This window comes from Dendrobates tinctorius, unplaced genomic scaffold, assembly GCF_039654945.1.
Source record: "Dendrobates tinctorius isolate UK_male_01 unplaced genomic scaffold, ASM3965494v1 ptg000086l, whole genome shotgun sequence".
NCBI classification, from domain to species: Eukaryota; Metazoa; Chordata; class Amphibia; order Anura; family Dendrobatidae; genus Dendrobates; species Dendrobates tinctorius.
In genome coordinates, this window is record NW_027361754.1 from 32,202,253 (window position 1) to 32,224,029 (window position 21,777).

Sequence of the window (21,777 nt, forward strand, 5' to 3'; positions counted from 1 at the left end):
CTTGGCTTGTTTTTCCAGAGTCTCACCCAGATAGCTTCTATTTGTCCGTGATACTAGCCGGTACACGGTAGTGTGTGAGGAGCGTACAACGCTATATGGTGTGTGAAAAAATGAACGCTCAGTAACTCACCAGAACAAAATAATAAAAGTTGGAGTGCTTTGAAAAAAGCATTTTGAACAGCAGTGTGCACACAGCAATGCAGCTAGCAGGTAGCCTTAAAAGTCAGCCTTATCACCACCAGCGCTGCTGCACACAACAAAAATCTTCCCCTTTCACTGCACATTAACTGTACAGTGAAAAGCGCTATCAGCAGAAGCAATTTTTTTTCTTCTTCCCTGCCTAATGCTCTCCCTATTCAGAATCAGCAGCAGTACCTCTCCCTATTCTAAGATCGGCAGAAGCAAGATGGCGGTCGGCGGTCACGGCATTTTATATCCACTGTGACGCCACACAAAGCCAGCCAATCACTTCAATGCCCTTCTCTAAGATGGTGGTGGCCGCTGCGCATGTCATCGCGTTGCCCACAGTGTGCGTGTCATGGCCACGCCGACTGGACACAGTGCCTCCAGCAGGGCAGATTTAGATGACATGCGTGACCCTGGATACACCGCCTCCAGTTTGGCAAATTTAAATAATAAAATGTGCGGATGGATACGCCGCCTCCAACAGGCGAATTTCGGAAATACACGTACGTCTGGAAACCCCGCCTCCTGTAAGGCGAATTTAAACAATAAAAGGGAAAATCTGGGTAACAATAACAATAGTGGCCCTGTGATAGGGAAACGGGAAAGTGGAGACCTCCTGCACTCCCCTGAGTCAGTGTCTCTACACTCCTAACGTTCCCTAGGCTGGTTCCGCACCGGGTGACGATCAGGAACCTAAAAACACTGACTCGCCCTGCACCTAAACCCTCACTAGTGAAGTGGACGGTGCGGAAACTAATCCCACCACTGCACTAAAACACACATAAGGAAAAGAGACAAAACAGGGGAACACCACTTAGCTTTGCTCTGTTGCTTACGCTCCCAGCAATAGAGCCCACCACCTGCGTGCATCTTTTCCTCTGACCGGATCCAACACCATATTGCAGCCTTGCAGCAAACAGAGTCCACCACCTGCGTGCAGCTGTCCAGAAACAGAGTCCAGCATATGAGTCCAGCTTTCCAGCAAAAGAGTCCAGCATCTTGAGTCCAGCTTTCCAGCAACTGAGTCCAGCATCATGAGTGCAGCTCTACACCATAGCTGCCACTCCACCAAGCCATGCAAGAATTCCTTGCTGACACCATAGCTGCAACTCCACCAAGCCATGCCAGCCCTCCTCGCAGACACCATAGCTGCCACTTCAGGACTCTCACTGAGCTGCCCGGGACTCTCCTTCAGCTCCATCCTTCACCCAGGCTTGCTTGTAACTGAGGACTAATCACCAACAGTGATTACCACACCTGACACTCTTTTATAGAGCAATCACATCTGCTTTATAATTAAGTGCAGAAAACCAAAGGAACCAGAGTGCAATGACCCTAATGGCCACCGGGGGAAACTAGAACTGAAAACACCAGTGCAATGAGCATACTGGCCACCGGGGGAAAAACTATCTCTGAGCACAAAGCTTAGAGAGAGGAAAAAAAAAGTTACCAGTGCTCTTATCTGACATGATCCCGCATGGATCATGACAGTGCGTCCTCCATCATTGGCTGAGAAAAGGCGCTGGAAGCATTATTTGAAACGTGACTTTGGCGCTCTGCTCGGCAACCTCATGGCCGACCTCACGCTGTGGTTGGGTTTCGATAGGTGAAACCCGACTTTAGCTAAAGTCGGCTATTTTTGAATTTGACCGACCCGTGTCGCTCAACTCTAGTGAGCACTCATATGTGGAGCAAGCCATCACCTGGTTATGATAGAGAGCAAATCTGGTCACCATAATATTATTGTTCAGCAATTGTACAAGGAGCTGCCAGCATCGGATCATGATGATTTGCTATGACAACACAATGTCAATCTGGTCACTGTTGCGGAGATGAATTATTCTTTATTATGACAGATGTACTGTTCTTTTGATCAGTAGGTCCAGAAACATGAGCAATTGTTTTATATGAGTCTGTAAATTAATTCTTGTTGTACATTAATTTCTAGAATGCCTTCTCAATACATATTGTATCAGCCCTCTGCAGTTTACTGGTCTACACAACATGGAGGACAAATATGCAGTCAGTTTAATGGAACCTCCCCCCACCATCCCCAAACTCTATGGGAGAATGCCCTGAATGAGAGCTGTAATATGTAAAATGGGCCTTCCTCTTTCTCCAGACTCTACAGGACATCGTCCCATGACCCCAAGTGGTGGAATATAGATCTGCTCCACTGCCCATCACTGAACCCTCAAAAAAAGATTGGAGAACCTAGGTTGGGATAATCAGGTCACTTTGCCACACACCTCACTGTGCCTGATCAGCTTCCTAAGCTTGCCGCTACCTCCTCTGTGTGGGTGCCCGCTAAAAGTGGTGCGCTACTGGTTAGGGTAGTTGGCCCTGGAAGCCCTGAAGTTGCAGCGGTTCCAATTCCAGTGGAATTGAGCCAGTGAAAGGGTGAGACTTTGTCATTTGCACCATCTTGTGTAGTTGCTGGGACTAAACTGTATGTTGCTGACTGTTGGTGATCCAATAAAGTATTGTCGAAGTGTGTTACCCTCACCCTGTGTTGTATTAATAGCATTCTGCCCATGAGAATGAGTGTAGGAATGAGTAAAGACAGCCATGCCAGTGAACAAGAGCACCCACTGACCGTCGTTTCTCCACATTTGCCCAAATGTATTCAGCATGGAGAACATTCCTCAGACGGCCATTAATAACCTCACTGATTTCTGCACGTGATGCTCATACTCAATACAGCGAGAAGTTTTGTTTCCATTTCTCCATCATTTGCAGATCAGTAACCTGTCTCCATCCTGTAATTTCAATCACTCCACGACTTTACCTTCTTTGTCCTGCAATTTCAATGTTGAGGAGTGTAGGTAGGTAAACGCAGGCTCGAACTGGCCCATAGGGGAACAGAACAGGGAAATCCCCCAGTGGGCCCCTGTGCAGATTTTGGCCCCAACCCCACTATATGGGCAATACTTATAACCCTTATAGATTGTAAGCTTGTGAGCAGGGCCCTCATTCCTATTGGTATCTGTTTTGATCTATGTGTTTATTGCTATGCTGTAATGTCTATTGTCTGTAGAAGTCCCCTCTATAATGTAAAGTGCTGCGAAATATGTTGGCGCTATAGAAATAAAATTATTATTATTATTACTTGGCATAATCCACTTGATTCACCCTGTACAGAAAAAAGCAGCCTCTCATCATTCATTAACCAAACTACCCCGTTTATTATTATATATAGATATAGGTAAATTTGTGAAAGAGGGTAGTGTAATATTTGTATGCAGGTGAAAAGTGCCCCCACAGTCTGACACAGCCACCAATTGTGCAAGTTCTTCCACTTAAAAAGATGAGAGAGGCTTGTAATTGACATCACAGGTAGACCACAACTATGAGAGTCAAAATGAGAAAATAAATCCAGAAAAAAACCTTGTCTGATTTGGCAAGATTTATTTTGCAAATTATGGTGGAAAATAAGTATTTGGTCACCTAAAAACATGCAAGATTTCTGTCTCTCACAGACCTGTAACTTCTTCTTTAAGAGGCTCCTCTGTCCTCCACTCATTACCTGCAGTAAAAACACGTTTTTGAACTTGTTATCAGTATAAAAGACACCTGTCCACAACCTAAAATAGTCACACTCAAAACTCCACTATGGTGAAGACCAAAGAGCTATTGAAGGACACCAGAAACAAAATTGTGACCCAGCACCAGGCTGGGAAGACTGAATCTGCAATAGGCAAGCAGCTTAGTGTGATGAAATGAACTGTGGGAGCAATAATAAGAAAATGGAAGACATGCAAGACCCGTGATAATCTCCCTCGATCTGGGGTCCACACAAGATCTCACCCCGTGGGGTCCAAATGATCACAAGAACAGTGAGCAAAAATCCCAGAACCACACGGGGGGACCTAGTGAATGACCTTCATAGAGCTGGGACCACCGTAACAAAGGCTACCATCAGTAACACACTACACCACCAGGGACTCAGATCCTGCAGTGCCAGGCATGTCCCCCTGCTTAAGCCAGTACATGTCCGAGCCCATCTGAAGTTTGCAAGAGAGCATTTGAATTATCCAGAAGAGTATTGGGAGAATGTCATATGGTCTGATGAAACCAAAGTAGAACTGTTTTGTAGAAACAAGTTTGAGGAGACAGAATTCTGAGTTGCATCCAAAGAACACCATACCTACTGTGAAGCATGGGGGTGCAACATCACGCTTTGGGGCTGTTTCTCTGCAAAGGGACCAGGACGACTGATCCGTGTACATGAAAGAATGAATGGGGCCATGTATTGTGAGATTTTGAGGTGCAAGTCTCCTTTCATCAGCAAGGGCATTGAAGATGAAACGTAGATGGCTCTTTCAGTATAATAATGATCCCAAGCACACCGCCAGGGCAACGAAGGAATGGCTTCATAAGAAGCATATGAAGGTCCTGGAATGGCCTAGCCAGTTTCCTGATCTCAACCCCATAGACAATCTTTGGAGGAATTTGAAAATCCGTGTTGCCCAGTGACAGGCCCAAAACATCACTGCTCTAGAGGAGATCTGCATGGAGGAATGGGCCAACATACCATCAACAGTGTGTGCCAACCTTGTGAAGACTTACAGAAAACGTTTGACCTCTGTCATTGCCAACAAAGGATATATAACAAAATATTGAGATGAACTTTTGTTAATGACCAAACTTATTTTCCACCACAATTTGCAAAATAAATCTTGCCAAATCAGACAAGGTGATTTTCTGGATTTGTTTTCTCATTTTGACTCTCATAGTTGTGGTCTACCTATGATGTCAATTACTGGTCTCTCTCATCTTTTTAAGTGGGAGAACTTGCACAATTGGTGGCTGACTAAATACTTTTTTCCCCACTGTATATACAGTATGTGTATACAGTATATATATATATATATATATATATATATATATATATGTATATACACAGTATCTATAAACATAGTTATAGCAGAGATAATCATTAAATCGTTACAGGAAATGATGACGGTGTAGCAATATTTAATTATTTAGTGTGCTTACTTGTCCCATATAAATGGCCTTTGTTCATGTGATTCACACTCACATTCACACCACGAGTAGGATCCCCCAACTCATCATTGACATTTCACTTCAGTGATCAATGCTGTCATAAATACTTAGAATGAAAGAGACTGAATCATAACTCAGGAAATACAAGGTTATATCTGCAGTAGATTGGTGGAACCCACAAATTCTTGGAAGACGCCACAATTTCACAAGTACATCTTGTCTCTGACGGCTGCGCTGCACTGGATATTATGTACATTTTCCACTATGGTCGGTGACACCTTTATTTCAGTTTATACTTGATATAGTAATATCTGTAACTGTCAGGTAAAAATATGCATCATATTTCCAGGTAGGCTACTGCGTAATGAAAAAAAAAACTTGTTAAACGTGATCAATTCTCTATAGATATTCTTGTAATAGAATCATACAAGGATTCATTGACTTTCCCAACATCTCTTTTTTTGTAACTGACGATTCTGCAACATCTCTTCTTAGAACTCAGTGTTGCACTGCTCCTCTGTTATTCCTCCGGGAAATATATTTGTTAATAACCGTTTGCTTTTTCTCCTCCCAATGAACACACGGTCGTGCCAAAGTTCTAGAAGTTCTGTGGTTTAGGCCCTTGTTGCTTGAAGTGAAAATTTGCATCTTTACTTTGGAGGGTTTGAGGGGGGACATGACTTTAGAATGGCACGGTGGCTCAGTGGTTAGCACTGCAGCTTTGCAGTGCTGGTGTCCTGGGTTCAGATCCCATCAAGGACAACATCTGCAAGGAGTTTGTATGTTCTCCCCGTGTTTGATGGGTGTTCTCCGGTTTCCTCCCTCACTCCAAAGACATACTGATAGGGAATCCAGAATGCGAGCCCCATCAGGGACAGTGCCAATAATGTCTGTAAAGCGCTGTGAAATTAATGGTGCTATATAAATAATTAAAAGAAATAAACAAAGGGGCATAGATTTATCCTAAGTCAACGGTATCAGATCAAAATAAATTGCAGGGGTCCGACATCTAACACTCCCATCTAATCATCATATTCCATACAAATGTGTACTTACAATTGCTCATTTTGCATTTCTACCCCAATAATTCTTCTCATTTCCATTAGGTCTATGACATCATGTGACTAAAAACTGACCATATGAATCCTTCTAAGCTCTATGTAGAAACAGGACATCTCTTTTCCCTGCATGAGTCACCATTAGAACTACAATTATACATCACTGCAAAGTCCTTGGCAGCCCAGCTTCACAATCTCTTCAACTCCTGATCCAGCTGCTCCACTCCTCCCCCTGCCAGGGACTTTGCAGTGATGTAGAATTCCATTTCTAATGATGACTCATGCAGGAAAAAGACATCCTGTTTCTACATAGAGTTTAGAAGAATTCAGCTACTCAGTTTTTAATCATGTAATGTAATTGACCTAATGAAAAAGTGAAGAATTAGTTGGGCAGAAAGGCAGAATAAGCAATTGTAAGTACACAGTGCTATATAATATGATGACTGCAATATATTAACCCCTTAATGACAGCCAATACGTCTTTTTACTGACCTGACATATAAGAGAATGGCATCTCCACACAGGTGACAATCCAGCATCTGTTGGCTGTACACTACAGCTGACAACTTGCTGCATCAGCCACAATCAGTGTTTACACCCTGCATGTCTGTTTAACCCCTTATATGCTGTCAATACTGACTACATCATATAAATGGTTAACAGAGTGTGGGGGCTTCCTCTTTAACCCCATTGGTGCCCTCCGATCATGATTTTGTGGCAATGGCAATTCATGACCAAACAGCAGTCTTAGAGTCTGATGGCTGTTGTAACCTGTTCAGAAGTTAGCGGCACTTAGGTGGTGAAAATACACTTTTTCATTCCTGTCATGTCACTTTGCATTAATAAACTACCTGACAACAGTTTTCACTGTGTCAGGGGGTGCTGTTTTTAAAATGGTATCACTTTTAGGGGGTTTCCAATATATGGGACCCCCAAAGTCACTTGGATAGGTCCCTAAAAAATAAATTTTGTAAATTTCCGTGAAAAAATGAAAAATGACTGCTACATTTTTAAACCTCCTAAAATGCTAACAAAATAAAAAAACATTTTTACAAATGGTGCTGATGTAAAGCAGGCATGTGGAAAATGTTATTTATTAATGTTTTTTATGGTATGACTGTCTGGATTAAAGAGATAATCATTCAAAGTTTGAAAATTGTTAATTTTTTAACATCTTTCCCAAATTTCTGATATTTTTTGTAAATAATCATGAAACATATTGACCGAAATTTACCATGATCATAAAGTATAATGTGTCACAAAAAAACAATCTCAAAATCACTGGGATTTGTTGAAGCTTTCCAGAGTTATTACCACATAAAGTGACACTGGTCAGATTTCAAAAATTTGGCTCCATCACTAAGGGGTTAAGAGAATGAAAACTTTAATGGAAGTGCTTAGGTTTCCAATAGTAGACCCATTTGGGAGCCCATCGGCCTATCTACAATGTGATCTTGGGGTCCTGATTGAATGCAATTGCAGCCTGGGGCTGGCTGAAGACCCCTGTCATCACTATTCTAGTACTGTGAAGCCTAGCGACAGGCTGGACTTTGTAGACCATGATTTTTACTATATACCGCAATATAATAGTAGTATATAGCAGTATATAGTACAAGCGATCAAACAATAGCAAGTTCAAATCAACTACGGTAGGTAAAGCCCTAGATAAAGTTAAAAAAAGGTTAAATTATAAAAAAAACATAAAAAATCAAAGTAAAAAAATAATAAAAATAAGCCTATTCGATAAAGCCACATTCGTAAAAGATCTATGAAAACATAAAATTATTTGACCCAAAATGCATTGGCATTTTTTGGTTGCTGCACCTCCTTCAAAAACGCAGTAGAAAGTAATGAAAATGTCATATCTACCACCAAATGTCATCTATAAGAACTACAGAAAAATATAAAGTCATGGGTTTTGTAAAATGGCCACACAGACCATTTTATTTTTCCACAAAGCTCACATTCCCTATTAAGCCACTAAAATAATAAAATAATTATGCAAGTTTAGTATCCAAGTAATAGTACTGACCAGGAGAATAATGTTGCCGGGTCACTTTTTTCGTGAAAATAAAAGCCCCTCAAAAAATGCATTAATACTCAGGTTTCTATTAATGACTGTCTTCTTAGACTGATAGAAATGCAAAAAAAAAAAAAAAATCATCATCATCTAAAATGCAAAAACTTTGAAAGTTCCTTTTGAAAGTTTCCTAACAGATTTCTGAACTAGTGATTATTACTCATTGTTTCCCTACAGTCGACTTCTATATTTAATCTACACCCCAGCACACGTATTAAATAAAACAACGTGCATTCGCCTATCGAACACCATGCTGGGTTTGACCTTTGTCACTGAGGAAATCCTGGCCTTTAACCTCAAGGTGAAATCATAATGGAGAGGGGGATGGAGAGAATTAGCCAACAAAGGTCTGTGGAACGATAATGATGTCCTGTATTTTTTACTTCCATTAAAATGTTTGTGCCGATATTGTTCTAATCAAGTAGCACTGTATAATCTGTGAGCGAAGCGAGACTTAGAGGAAATAAAGATAGGTGAAAACTCAGCTTATTCTTCAAATCAGTATTTTCATTTTTTCACGCATTTTACTTTTTATATATATGTTTAAAAAGTGTATTATATTGTAACGGCGGGGGGTTGATTTTAAATTGAATGTAGTACTACATTTGTACCAATAGGGGTCAATGCAGTTACCAAAGTCAATCACAGTAAGTGTATCCTGGCACCCAATAAATAAAGTGCCCAATTCATGCTTGCATTTGCATCTATTTTTCCTCTATTTTTTTATGTTTTTCATTTGCACCTTACTGTTCTTCTAATTTGGACTATTTTAAAGTCTATTTTCTATGCGTTCCTCTCATTTTTTTTTTTAATCGCTCTTGTGGGCTGTGTTTGTGGTTTCCAGATGTTTTTGGTTGATTCAATTCAATTGCAATGTTTTAAAAAGTCATATATTTTTTTGCGCAAATGATCTCTCAGCTCCCCACCCTTCTTTCTCCGGAGTGAATTGTTTGCACAAGGTTCTCCTTAAAGGGCTTTTGCATAGGTTGATGGAAAGTGTGAAGGGAAGAACAATGGTTAATTCCATTGTTCTGTCTCCATTTGATATTGTCGGCAAAACTTTACCAGTTCACCTGATGATTTTTAGGCCACATAATCACATCAGCCAAAGAAGAAGCATTTTGGACTTAAATATTTATCAGCTTTCGACAAGATAAGTTTTGTGGGGATCCAAATGCTAAAAATGAGAACCAAAAATAGCAGTCACAGGGCAACGCTGGGAAGGCAGCCTGGGATGTAAATGGAAGAGGACGGGTCCTATCGCAGCTCCAGCCGTGTACCTCCAGAAGAGGATAAATGCAGCTGTAAGATAAAAACGGTCACAGAAGCGCTAGAAAAGACCAAAACAAGGACGTTTTTTCTATAACCACAATTTTTTTCTATGGTGCCCTGTCTTCATCAGGTGGAAGTTTTTTCCTGAGGAAGGAGTTCTGCGAAACTTCAAAACGCGTCGAATAAAGACCACTGTAATAATTATTGTTCATAGTGACTAGCAGCGCGGATTGTCTGACCACTTTTTTTCCTATCCTGCATCTTCATTATTACACATAACTTAGTTAATGGACATCTATGGTTTGATTTCTTTGCCTTTGTGGATTGGATGGGTTATTACCGAAATCTTGTGAGAATTTAATTTCAATAGCACCTTTAGAAATATATTTAGTTCTGGTGCTCAATATTTATTTCATCCGATGTATGTTGCCTACTTGTTGCTAAATTACAAAATTTTACAATTAAAAGAGTATAATTGAAGGGTCAATCAGCGGAAAATTTGCATTCTGTATGGAAACATATATGTCTACGTTGAAGATGCAGACAGAAAGTAACAGAAGTTATTGTAATTACAGGATAACTAAATTTTTAACATGTTTACCAGGTTTGATTGGTGGAGGTCCTGATTCTGAGAAACCACCAATCACTGAAAAGCAGAAGCTCTCGGCTAATTTTTAGCAGTTGTATACGGACTTTTGGAAAGTCGGAATCTGTACACTGCTACGCTGGTGTTCTTTAGAACAGGAAGACATTTCTGCCCCCATCAATTCTCAGTCTGTATTGGTCTCATCACCTCCACCCTCACCAATCAAAATTTTTGACATGTGGCTACAAGTTGCCAAGATGTTTTAATAAGTTTACTCTACACATTAACCTAACATTACACTTCTTCTTACATGACCACCTCCGAGTCCCTGCATACAAATAGATTTTCTGGTCAAAACAAGAGGTGATCAATGATATGGCAAGTCATTCAGTGCTCGTTTACCTCCTTTTTCGTGCCACTGTGTTAAATTGATCGATCGATCATTAGTGCAATTGCTCATTTACATTCGCTTCATTATTGTCGGGCACACGATGCTGCCAACAGACATTTATTTTTAATGGCAGTATAAAAGACTTGATCAAGACAAATGAAGGTTTGCCGTTCGATGTTTACATGGACCAAAGATGGGAACAAGTGTTTGTCCGAGCGCTTATCCACACGTTTGTCGGCCCATATAAAGGGGCTATTGGGATGCAGAAGCTTAAGTTGCAATATCATTACAGACTAGCAAAAGAGTGACGATGTTTTTCAGCCCTGTGTAAGAACTGTAGATTTAGAACCAAAAAAAGGAACAAACTACATCATTGGAATTAAAATATTTCTCAAATAAACAGATCTTCAATTTGGTGTTAAAAATGACCCTCCATCCCTCAACCTAAATGTGACTATATATACTCCAAGTACTGTCACCACACCTGGTGCCCACCATTCTGCAGTCACTGTCCCCATCTGTCATTTTGGTGGGCTGGTCTCTTCTCCAAAATGGACACCACAAAGACATGGAAAGCATAGTGGAAAGTCTGATCCATCACCATTCCTTCAATCTTTCCAAGAATGGGCGATGAACCAGTCCCAAACACAACAGTGTTATGGTCATCCTGCAGCAGAGAACATACAGGGGTGACTTAGTCCAGACTTTTAACAACACTTCACATGTAGAAGAGGAAAGTAGGTCGGCAATCTTACACAGTGAGGCACGGGCAGAATATTGGACTTTAGGTATCGAGGCTTTACAGGGAAAATGTATAGTCACATTAGGATATTAGCTTTAATTATGCTGCTTCATCCCTTCTGGAAAATCCATAAAGTTCCCCGCACAACTTAGATAACTCTTAGTCGAAAGCTTGGTCAGCTTACAGATTTCCTGATTCCCTCATACCCATAGATGTCCATTTTGGTGGACCGTGCATAGGTTTTTAATAGTGACCTGATTTAGTGCTGATATAAAACTCCTCTAGCCCCTATACACATTAGGCTCTTGGTCAAGACCATTGACATTGATAGTTTTCGCTAACGTTGCTCTAATTTGTATGGGGGCTTTCATCAGTTTGGCTTTCATCAATCTTTAAACTTGAGTAATAACACCCATAGGAAGTGCCATCATATTAACTGTCAGTTTTCCCAAGGCAAAATTTAGATACCTGTTCCTGCTAGTTGTACATTGTTGTCTGCACAAGTATACAATTCATATACCCCACTGACTGGACTTCAGAGGCCGACTGTATACCAGGAGTGGCTGCGTATCATAGTTTATGATCACTTCTATTGACTATGGGATTCATTCTAGTAAAGGGATTGTCCAGGACTTTAACATTGAAAGCCAATCTTTAGGAAAGGTCATCAGTGCCTGATCATTGGGGGTGCAACACCCAACACCCCCTCCAATCAGCTGTTCCCGATGTCGGTGGCAGCTGGAACTGCTCAGTTACTGAGCTGCACAGCACTGTTGACTATATAATGGTCACTGCCAGGAACTGCACATCCGCCCTATATTCAAACCAATAGGGGGTGTACATGAGGTATCCGGCTGCAGCCACTATTTTGTTGACAGAGCTGGATCTGTGCAGCTCCATAGCTGAGCAAATACAAGCGCCACCACCACCAGAAACAGTTGATCAGCAGGGGAGCTGGGTGTTGGACCCCCACAGATCACACATTAGTGACCTATCCTAAGGATAGGCCATCAATTTTAAACCCTTTTAATATTAGACCATTTGTGCAAAAACTAATATTTCCAAAATATTGTAGGTTTGCTTTCTATCTAAGTCTCGTGTATATGGTAAAGGGTTGTCTCTTTGTAAGAAAACAGTTATCTGTACCGACTCTCCCCTACAGGGTGTCCCCAAGATAAAGCTCTCTCTATAATGAATTTGTAACCGTGCCCATGCAGGTGGTAGGAATTATTAATAAGCCCATGGAGTTGTCAAGCTGTCTACCAATCAAGGAACCGATTCCTCCCTGAAATATCAGATCTTTGTCTGTTCACCTCCTCCTTCCGATGACAATACCTTTAAGAATCAGTGTTCTTACTCCCCTACTATGCAATGCCAGCAAGAACTATCAGTCAGACACAGTTTGTTTTGTTGACTTGCGGGCTGATTTACATAACTTTGGCAGTGAATTAGTAACTCATTAGCAGTGTGTTAACTCATTACCAACACTTATTCACAGCTTCAAAACTCGGAGGGTCTTTCACGGTATGAACGGCATAAAATCCCTTCACTGAAAAACTGAATTCATATATTTATTAGTCTAAGTAATGTACTGTATATATTACACTCATGGAGAGGATCAGTTTCCAAAACTCCTATTTGTATTTTTCTAGTGCACCCATGGCTGCAACCCCCCCACAATCTGACATTGGGGTCACGCACAATACATGATGGGCATAATATGGATGCCTCAGCCTATCCAGCCTATCAGCATGGAGTTGCGTCTCTACAGATCAGGCAGAAGGTCACAACTGAATAACTATTATTTGAAGGGGTTGCTTCTAAATAAATTAGGGTAAAGGCAGGCAATACCTGTTCCTACATGCCTGACCTATGTTTTGAATAATTAGGATCGTTCTTTGGTCAGACAAAACAATCATTCATCTCAATGAACCAACTGATGATTGGCTGTTTTGGTTGAAGTCAACTTTAATCTAATGTATGTGAGCAGCTTAAACTAATTAGGTCTCCTCTGAAAGCAACTTATCTTTCACTGGAAGACATAGGGGGGCAGTCAAGAGATATATGTTTTAGATCAGATGATTTTACCAACTTTTATGTTTTTTTTCACCTTGCAGAAGATTGCAGCAACCACAAAGAGCTGACATGACCTCAGGCACGACTCGATGGGCTTCCCCATAATACCTTGCAGCTATCACATTCTATAGCGTAGCCAATCATGAGGGAACATCTCAGCCTGCATAAAAGCCCCAGCAGGGAATGCAGCAACCATTCCAGAGTGATTTAAGACAGTGAGAGGATGTAAAAGATCACAGCTCATTAATAGAAATAGAAAGAGAAAGGCCTAAAGCATTGATTGAAGTGATAGGGAGAAAGAGAGATAGGGGAGGTGCCAGCAGAAGTGCAAGGATTAATCAGTGATATGGGGTAGCTGTCATCTGCTCTGCTGCATTTAAATTACAAATGCATATTTTACTTCTTCATTCTTAATGCACTAGAAAGCATCAATGCAGCACAATAGTTTTTTTATTTTTTATCTGAAATCAGTGTCAGACAGAGGCGGTGTGCTTCCATGTGGCAGGCAACTGTACTGAGCTTTTGTATTTCTCGTGCAATCTTTCTTGTGGAGGAAATACCGTAATTATTTTTTAATCCCTTCACTACCAAGGGTGGTTTGCACGTTAACTCCCGGGCCAATTTTTACAATTCTGACCACTGTCCCTTTATGAGGTCATAACTCTGAAACGCTTCCATGGATCCCGGTGATTCTGGCACTGTTTTCTCATGACATATTGTACTTCATGTTAGTGGTAAAATTTCATTCAAATAATTTGCGTTTATTTGTGAAAAAAATGGAAATTTGGCGAAAATTTTGAAAATTTAGCAATTTTCCAACTTTGAATTTTTATGCCCTTAAATCACAGCGATACGGCACACAAAAAACTTAATAAATAACATTTCCCACATGTTTACTTTACATCAGCACAATTTTGGAACCAAAATTTTTTTTTGTTAGGAAGTTATAAGGGTTAAAAATTGACCAGCGATTTCTCATTTTTGCAACACCATTTTATTTTTAGGGACCACATCACATTTGAAGCCACTTTGAGGGGTCTATATGATAGAAAATACCCAAAAGTGACACCATTCTAAAAACTGCACCCCTTAAGGTGCTTAAAACCACATTCAAGAAGTTTATTAACCCTTTAGGTGCGTCACAGGAATTTTTTGAATATTTTAAAAAAAAATGAACATTTAACTTTTTTTCACAAAAAAAATACTTCAGGTTCAATTTTCTTTATTTTACCAAGGGTAACAGGAGAAATTGGACTGCAAAAGTTAATGTGAAATTTGTCCTGAGTACGCTGATACCTGATATGTGGGGGGGAACCACTGTTTCGGCGCATGGGAGACCTCAGTAGGGAAGGAGCGCCGTTTGACTTTTTCAATGCAAAATTGGCTGGAATTCAGATCGGACGCCATGTCGCGTTTGGAGAGCCCCTGATGTACCTAAACAGTGGAAACCCCCCAAGTGACCCCATTTTGGAAACTAGACCCCCCAAGGAACTTATCTAGATATGTGATGAGAACTTTGAACCCACAAGGGCTTCACCGAAGTTTATAACGTACAGCGGTACAATTAAAAAATCATATTTTTTCCACAAAAATGATCTTTTCACCCCCAATTTTTATTTTTCCAAGGGTAACAGGACCTTAAAAGTTATTGTGCAATTTGTCCTGAGTACGCTGATACCCCATATGTGGGTGTAAATGACTATTTGGGCGCATAGCAGAGCTCGGAAGGGAAGCAGCGCCATTTGACGTTTTTGGCTAGAATTGAGATCGGACACCATGTTGCGATTGGAAAACCCCTGATGTACGAAAACAGTGGAAACCCCTCACAAATGACACCATTTTGGAATCTAGCCCCTCCAAGGAACTTATCTAGTTGTGTGGTGAGCACTTTGAACCCCCAAGGGCTTCACAGAAGTTTATAACATACAGCCGTACAATTAAAAAATCATATTTTTTCCACAAAAATGATCTTTTCACCCTCAATTTTTATTTTTCCAAAAGTAACAGGACCCTAAAAGATATTCTGCAATTTATCCTGAGTGCGCTGATACCCCACATGTGGGGGTAAACCACTATTTGGGCGCATGGCAGAGCTCGGAAGGGAAGCAGCACCATTTGACGTTTTTGGCTGGAATTGAGATCGGACACCATGTCGCGTTTGGAAAGCCCCTGATGTACCAAAACAGTAGAAACCCCCCACAAATGACACCATTTTGGAAACTAGACCCCCCAAGGAACTTATCTAGATGTGTGGTGAGCACTTTGAACCCCTCAGTGCTTCACAGAAGTTTATAACACCCGGGCGTGAAAATAAAAAAATTGTATTTTTTCCACAAACATCATCTTTTAGTCCCCATTTTTTTTATTTTCCCAAGGGTAACAGGAGAAATTGGACCCCAAAAGTTGTTGTCCAATATGTCCTGAGTACGCTGACACCACATATGTGGGAGAAAACTACTGTATGGGCACACGTCGGGCCTCGGAAGGAAGTAGTGACGTTTTGGAATGCAGACTTTGATGGAATGGTCTGCGGGTGTCATGTGCGTTTGGAGAGCCCCTGATGTACCTAAACTATTGAAACTCCCCACAAGTGACCCCATTTTGGAAACTAGACCCCCCCACGGAACTTATCTAGATGTGTGGTGAGCACTTTGAACCCCCAAGTGCTTCACAGAAGTTTATAACACCCGGGCTTGAAAATAAAACATTTTTTTCCACAAAAATGATATTTTTGCCCCCAATTTTTTATTTTCCTAAGGGTAACAGGAGAAATTGGACCCCAAAAGTTGTTTTGCAATTTGTCCTGAGTAGGCTGATCCCTACATGTCGGGTTAAAACACTGTTTGGGCGCATGGCAGAGCTTGGAAGGGAAGGAGCACCATTTGACTTTTTCAACGCAGAATTGGCTGGAATTGAGATCAGACGCCATGTTGCATTTGGAGAGCACCTGATGTGCCTAAACAGTGGAAACTCCCCCAATTCTAACTCCAACCCTAACCCCAACAAGCCCCTAACCCTAATCTCAGCCCTAACTCTAGCCCTAACCTTAACCCTAGCCCTAACCCTAGCCCTAACCCTAATGGGAAAATGGAAATAAATACATTTTCTTTTAATTTTATTATTTTCCCTAACTAAGGGGGTGATAACGGGGGGTTTGATTTACTATTTATGGCAGGTTTTTATATTTGGCAGCTGTCACACGCTAAAAGACGCTTTTTATTGTAAAAATAGTTTTTGCATCACCACATATTGAGAGCTATAATTTTTCCATATTTTGACCCACCGAGTCATGTGAGGTCTTATTTTTTGCAGGACGAGTTGATGTTTTTATTGGTACCATTTTCGGGCACGTGACATTTTTTGATCGCTTTTTATTCTGATTTTTGGGACGCAGAATGAACAAAAACCAGCGTTTCATGAATTTCTTTTGGGGGGGGGTGCGTTTACACCGTTCCGAGTACGGTAAAATTTATAAAGCGGTTTTATTCTTCGGGTCGGTACGTTTACAGCAATACCTCATTTAGGTCGTTTTTTTATGTTTTGTCGTTTTTTTGCAATGAAAACAATTTTATATAAAAAAATAATTATTTTTGTATCGCTTTATTCTGCGAGCTATAACTTTTTTATTTTTTTGCGGATGATGCTGTATGGCAGCTCGTTTTTTGCAGGACAAGATGACGTTTTCAGCGGTACCATGGATATTTACATGCGTCTTTTTGATCGCGTGTTATTGCACTTTTTGTTCGGTGGTATGATAATAAATCATTATTTTTTGCTTCGTTTTTATTTTTATTTTTTAAGGGGTTCGCTAAAGGGGTTAACTAATGGGACGGTTTTATAGGGCGGGTCGCTACGGACGCGGCGATACCAAATATGTGTACTTATATTGTTTTTTTTGTTTTTTTTTAAAAAATGGATTTATTGGGGAATATTTTTTTTTTTTTTACTAATTTATTTAGCGATTTATTTTAAATTATTTTTAACACTTTTTTTTTTTTTTTTTTACTTTATTACCTTGTCCCAGGTGGGACATCACTGTCCTGTGACAGATCGCTGATCTGTCACATCACAGATCACTGTGACAGATCAGCAATCTGTCACAGGCAGTTCTGCAGACTTCCTCATGCCTGCGCTTTGCAGGCAGTGAGGAAGTCAGCTCCCTACAGGCCCCCGAAGGCCCCCGTCGCCATCTTGGATCCGGGGGGCCTGTAGGGAAAGAGACCCCCGCTGCACATTGCGCTGCTGTGGGGGGCTCAGGGATCTGTCACAGTGATCTGTGATGTGACAGATCAGCGATCTGTCACAAGACAGTGATGTCCCACCTGGGACTATTTAATAAGGTTAAAAAAATGTGTAAAAATAATTTTTAAAAAATAGCTAAATAAATTAATAAAAAAAAAAAATATTCCCTAATAAATTCATTTTTTGGAAATAAAAAAAAACAATAAAAGTACACATATTTGGTATTGCCGCGTCCGTAATGACCCGCCCTATAAAACTGTCCCATTAGTTAACCCCTTTAGCGAACCCCTTAAAAAATAAAAATAAAAAACGAAGCAAAAAATAATGATTTATTATCATACCGCCGAACAAAAAGTGCAATAACGCGCGATCAAAAAGACGCATATAAATAACCATGGTGCTGCTGAAAACATCACCTTGTCCTGCAAAAAACGAACCACCACACAGCATCATCAGCGAAAAAATAAAAAAGTTATAGCTCGCAGAATAAAGCGATGCAAAAATAATTATTTTTTATATAAAATTGTTTTCATTGCATAAAAGCGCCAAAACATAAAAAACGACATAAATGAGGTATTGCTGTAACCACACTGACCTGAAGAATAGAACTGCTTTATCAATTTTACCGCAGGCGGAACGGTGTAAACGCACCCCCCAAAAGAAATTCATGAAACGCTGGTTTTTGTTCATTCTGCGTCCCAAAAATCAGAATAAAAAGCGATCAAAAAATGTCACGTGCCCGAAAATGGTACCAATAAAAATGTCAACTCGTCCTGCAAAAAATAAGACCTCACATGACTCGGTGGGTCAAAATATGGAAAAATTATAGCTCTCAATATGTGGTGATGCAAAAACTATTTTTACAATAAAAAGCGTCTTTTAGCGTGTGACAGCTGCCAAATATAAAAACCCGCCATAAATAGTAAATCAAACCCCCCGTTATCACCCCCTTAGTTAGGGAAAATAATAAAATTAAAAGAAAATGTATTTATTTCCATTTTCCCATTAGGGTTAGGGCTAGGGTTAGGGCTAGGGTTAAGGTTAGGGCTAAAGTTAGGGCTGAGATTAGGGTTAGGGGCTTGTTGGGGTTAGGGTTGGAGTTAGAATTGGGGGAGTTTCCACTGTTTAGGCACATCAGGTGCTCTCCAAATGCAACATGGCATCTAATCTCCATTCCAGCCAATTCTGCGTTGAAAAAGTCAAATGGTGCTCCTTCCCTTCCAAGCTCTGCCATGCGCCCAAACAGTGTTTTAACCCAACATGTAGGGATCAGCCTACTCAGGACAAATTGCAAAACAACTTTTGGGGTCCAATTTCTCCTGTTACCCTTAGGAAAATAAAAAATTGGGGGCAAAAATATCATTTTTGTGGAAAAAAATGTTTTATTTTCAAGCCCGGGTGTTATAAACTTCTGTGAAGCACTTGGGGGTTCAAAGTGCTCACCACACATCTAGATAAGTTCCGTGGGGGGGTCTAGTTTCCAAAATGGGGTCACTTGTGGGGAGTTTCAATAGTTTAGGTACATCAGGGGCTCTCCAAACGCACATGACACCCACAGACCATTCCATCAAAGTCTGCATTCCAAAACGTCACTACTTCCTTCCGAGGCCCGACGTGTGCCCATACAGTAGTTTTCTCCCACATATGAGGTATCAGCGTTCTCAGGACAAATTGGACAACAACTTTTGGGGTCCAATTTCTCCTGTTACCCTTGGGAAAAAAAAAATTGGTGACTAAATGATCATGTTTGTGGAAAAAATACGATTTTTTTATTTTCACGCCCGGGCGTTATAAACTTCTGTGAAGCACTGGGGGTTTCAAAGTGCTCACCACACATCTAGATAAATTCCTTAGGGGGTCTAGTTTTCAAAATGGGGTCACTTGTGGGGGGTTTCCACTGTTTAGGTACATCAGGGGCTCTCCAAAAGCAACATGACACCCGCAGACCATGCCATCAAAGTCTGCATTCCAAAACGTCACTACTTCCCTTCTGAGCCCCGACGTGTGCTCATACAGTAGTTTTCTTCCACATATGGGGTATCAGCGTAGTCAGGACAAATTGGACAACAAATTTTGGGGTCCAATTTCTCCTGTTACCCTTGGGAAAATAAAAAAATTGGTGACTAAAAGATCATGTTTGTGGAAAAAATACGATTTTTTTATTTTCACGCCCGGGCGTTATAAACTTTTGTGACGCACTGGGGGGTTCAAAGTGCTCCCCACACATCTCGATAAGTTCCTTGGGGGGTCTAGTTTCCAAAATGGTGTCACTTGTGGGGGTTTCCACTGTTTTGGTACATCAGGGGCTCTCCAAAGGCAACATGACACCCGCAGACCTTTCCATCAAAGTCTGCATTCCAAAACGTTACTACTTCCCTTCTGAGCCCTGATGTGTGCCCATACAGTAACAGAACAGAATATAAGTTCCTTGGGGGGTCTAGTTTCCAAAATGGTGTCATTTGTGAGGGGTTGCCACTGTTTTGGTACATCAGGGGCTTTCCAAACTCGACATCGTGTCCGATCTCAAATCCAGCCAAAAATGTCAAATGGTGCTGCTTCTCTTCCGAGCTATGCCATATGCCCAAATAGTGGTTTACCCCCACATGTGGGGTATCAGCCTACTCAGGACAAGTTGCACAATAACTTTTATGGTCCTGTTACTCTTGGGAAAATAAGAATTGAGGGTGAAAAGATCATTTTTGTGGAAAAAATGATTTTTTAATTGTACTACCGCTGTACGTTATAAACTTCTGTGAAGCCCTTGTGGGTTCAAAGTTCTCACCACATAACTAGATAAGTTCCTTGTGGGGTCTAGTTTGCAAAATGGGGTAAATTGTGGGGGGTTTCCACTGTTTAGGTACATCAGGGGCTCTCCAAACGTGACATGGCATCCGATCTGAATTCCAGCCAATTTTGCATTGAAAAAGTCAAACGGCGCTCCTTCCTTTCTGAGCTCTGCCATGCGCCGAAGCAGTGGTTCCCCCCCACATATCAGGTATCAGCGTACTCAGGACAAATTGCACAATAGCTTTTGCAGTCCAATTTCTCCTGTTACCCTTGGTAAAATAAAAAAAATTGAACCTGAAGTATTATTTTTGTGAAAAAAAGTTAAATGTTCATTTTTTTTTTAAATATTCAAAAAAATTCCTGTGACGCACCTGAAGGGTTAATAAACTTGAATGTGGTTTTGAGCACCTTAAGGGGTGCAGTTTTTAGAATGGTGTCACTTTTGGGGATTTCCTATCATATAGACCCCTCAAAGTGGCTTCAAATGTGATGTGGTCCGTAAAAATAAAATGGTGTTGCAAAAATGAGAAATCGCTGGTCAATTTTTAACCCTTATAACTTCCTAATCCTAACAAAAACAAATTTTGGTTCCAAAATTGTGCTGATGTAAAGTAAACATGTGGGAAATGTTACTTATTAAGTTTTTTTTGTGCCGTATCTCTGTGATTTAAGGGCATAAAAATTCATATTTGGAAAATTGCGAAATTTTCAAAATTTTCGCCAAATTTCCATTTTTTTCACAAATAAACTCGTTATTTGAATGAAATTTTACCACTAACATGAAGTACAATATGTCATGAGAAAACAGTGTCAGAATCACCAGGATCCATGGAAACGTTTCAGAGTTATTACCTCATAAAGGGACAGTGGTCAGAATTGTAAAAATTGGCCCGGTCATGAACATGCAATCCACCCTTGGGGGTGAAGGGGTTAAAAACTAATAACTGGTTGGGCCACCCTTAGCAGCAACAACTGCAATCAAGTGTTTGAAATAACTGGCAATGAGTCTTTTACAAATTCTGGAGGAATTTTGGCCTACTCATCTTTGCAGAATTGTTGTAATGCAGCCACATTGGAGGGTTTTTTTTAGTCATGTCACATCATTTCAATTGGATTATGGTCAGGACTTTGACTAGGCCACTCCAAAGTTCTAATTTTGTTTTTCTTAAGCCATTCAGAAGTGGACTTGCTGGTGTGTTTTGGATGATTGTAGTGCTGCATAACCTAAGTGCTATTCAGCTTGAGGTCATGAACAGATGGCCGGACATTCTCCTTCAGGATTTTATGATAGACAGCAGAAGTCATGGTCTCATTTATCACAGCAAGTCTTCTGGGTTCTGAAGCAGCAAA